The sequence below is a fragment of the Gavialis gangeticus genome, unplaced genomic scaffold (assembly GCF_001723915.1).
Source record: "Gavialis gangeticus isolate Ggan-Ray unplaced genomic scaffold, GavGan_comp1, whole genome shotgun sequence".
Classification (NCBI taxonomy): Eukaryota; Metazoa; Chordata; order Crocodylia; family Gavialidae; genus Gavialis; species Gavialis gangeticus.
The window spans coordinates 96,553,702-96,556,441 of NW_017729025.1; the positions used below are offsets into that span (position 1 = coordinate 96,553,702).

The window sequence follows — 2,740 nt, forward strand, 5'->3', positions numbered from 1 at the left end:
TTGTGTAAGCAGCCAAACTCTTTCTTCTGAAAAAGGAGGTCCCTATTCTATAACATGCCAATCAATCATAAACAAACCAATGTGCTGCACTGGCAACTTCCCTAATGCCAGGCCATAGCCTTACATTCTAAAGCATCCTAACTAAAAACTTGATTAAAATAGTCTTCAGTGATACTCCTTGGATGCCAATGTGCAAGCAACTTCCCGATCAGGATGCAGATCAGGAAATGAGGCAAAAAAAGCAGACATGACCTCTATCTGTCCATAAAAATGAAGAGCATACACATCTTCATCCTGCTGAATCTCTCTGCAACTCTAGACATTTCTAAGCCCTAAACGCTCTAGTCCTATCTACAAAAACTTTGTAGGTAAGATGAAATATTCTAAAATAACCCATCTTTCCTTGCTGATCCCTAAAGCATAATAGCAGTTGTTTTTTTTCTTCTAGAGCAATCTGCAAAGGGTATAGATCAGAGCTGGGAGCACTGATTCATCAATTCTCTCCTGTCCTCTTAAATATATGAAGCTGAAACTATTAGTATGAGCTAAGCTAAAATGCCAGAAGTACATAGCTAATATCCAAGTCTACATCTCCTTGGCAGAGACACAAACCTGAAGGACAGTTAGCTCAGGCGTGGGCAATTATTTCAGCTGGAGGGCTACTTAATGAGTTTTGGGGACCTGTTGAGGGCCACATCCATCCCTCTCTACTGCCCACCCAACACAGTGGAACCCCTGTCCAGGTCCACAGCTAATGTTGCCATGTCAAGGGCTAATGCTGCTGGGTGGAAGCAATACCACCCGCCCAGCACCACGCCAAAGCCACCAGAAAGCCAGATACAATGAGTTGGTGGCCATCTACCCATGGGCCATATTATGCTCACCCCTAAGATAGCTGATGATCAGGGATTCTCTTTTTCTGTTTAAAAATCCCAAATTCTCTGATTAAAAGCCCTAAATCCTCATGTTTCTGTGATTAAAATGAAATGCCACTACATACATACATACATAGGTATCAGTTGAACACAATGTTTTATTGATATATATACAATTTTAAGTAATTTGGAAGCCTACCCATGCCTCAAATCATTATAATACAATAAATTTTAAAAATCTATAATTTTGGCATTTGATTTTGGTTTTTTATCATTTAAAAAAAATGAGCACTCCCCTGGCTCCTTTGCTCACCAGAACATGGGTCCAGCTGCAGCTGTCCTCGCCCACTACTTTGTGGTGCTGAGCAGCCATGATATGCTGATGCCCTGCCTCTGTTCATGCTATTGCCCCCCTCACTCCCAACCCATAGCCCCCCATTCCCAGTGTGTGAGAAAGAGTGGGGTGTGTGCACATGCCACATATGAGTGACATGATGTGGGGGCAGGAGAGATGCATGCTCCCCAAGATTTCTGCATTCACAACAGGGCTGTAGCCTGGGCTGGACCATCTCTGGGCAGCAGCTGCCTCCACAGCACAGCAGGTGGGACCAGGCACAGGAGGGAGTACTGCACTGCCCTGGCCAAAAAGGTGAGGCACGATGACGGCAGCATGGAGTTTGCCCCTGCTGCTGCTGGGCAGGCAGAGGGCACCTCACCTTGGCCATGTCAGCATGGCACTCACTCCCCTGCCAGGTCCCACCCACTGGCCCATGAAGGCAGTTCCTGCTCAGAGCTGGTCTGGCCCAGCTGCAGCCCTGCATTCTGCTGTGGGTACAGAAATCTTGGGGGAGCATGTGCCCCAACCCACTGCATTGGCTTATCCCCCTGCCACATCACCTGTGCCGCCTCCCCTCCCCCCATAAACTTACCTGGAGAGACCTGCAGAAACTGCTCTCCACAGCCCTGCCTGGCTGTATTGCTGGCCACATGTATGTTTGTGTGCACAGGGGCCTTGCAGGCTGATAAGCTGCCAGCCAGCAAGAGCAAATCTAGGGTTTCCCATGTTTTTCTCTTTTAAAGGAGACATCTATGATTTTCTCCTTTAAAGGAGAAAACCTGTGTTTTCCTCTGTTAAAAGACAAAAATGCACATTTTTCCACAGCAAATGGAAAACTGGGATACGGGGAGGGGACAGCAGAAAAGATCCAAAGGAAGTAGATGTGTAAAATTTTCCTCCTCCATAACAATCCTATTTATTGAGAGCATCTTCCTTCACACTTTTAAATTCCTCTGCAGCCTAGGAGTGTCATAGATTTCACACTGAGCTTAAATAGTCCAACTGACTTGGTAGAAAGCATCCTCAAGTTATTTCTGAGATTCTCTAAAAGATCTACTTTTACCCTTTCCAACTCTAGCCCAGTGATTCTCAACCAGGATGCCATGACACTTTGAGATGCCTTGAGATACTTTCAAGGGCGTGACAGAATGCCACAATGTTAGCACTGTTACGGGGGCAAAACATGATTCACAAAATAAACACAGATTTCAAAAAGTAATCCATGGTGTTAGAACATTCTAACCTGATGTAATCTTTCAGAGTTATTTTCAATAGAAACATTGCTCTATTATATTCCCATAGTCAAAAAATGAGTGAAAACTAAAAGCTGGGGTGCCTTGATTTTAACAAAGAGTGCCTCAAGCCCAGAGACGACTGGAGCAGGGTGCAAAGCCTGAGGCAAATCAGCCTGTGTGGGGGCCCGCCCCTGAATGCGAGAAAACTGGCAGCAGATTTGACAGCAGAGAGAGGGGGGTTGCCAAGTGGCTGGACACACTGGACTCGGGCGCCGGGGGGGGGGGGGGGGGGG

General features: G+C 46.3%; 1 protein-coding gene across 3 annotated transcripts in view; it reads right to left on the reverse strand.

Annotated features, from left to right (window-relative positions):
• FUT8 (fucosyltransferase 8) overlaps positions 1 to 2,740 on the reverse strand; it is a 353,615-nt gene that overhangs the window by 264,942 nt on the left and 85,933 nt on the right. The window lies entirely within an intron of this gene.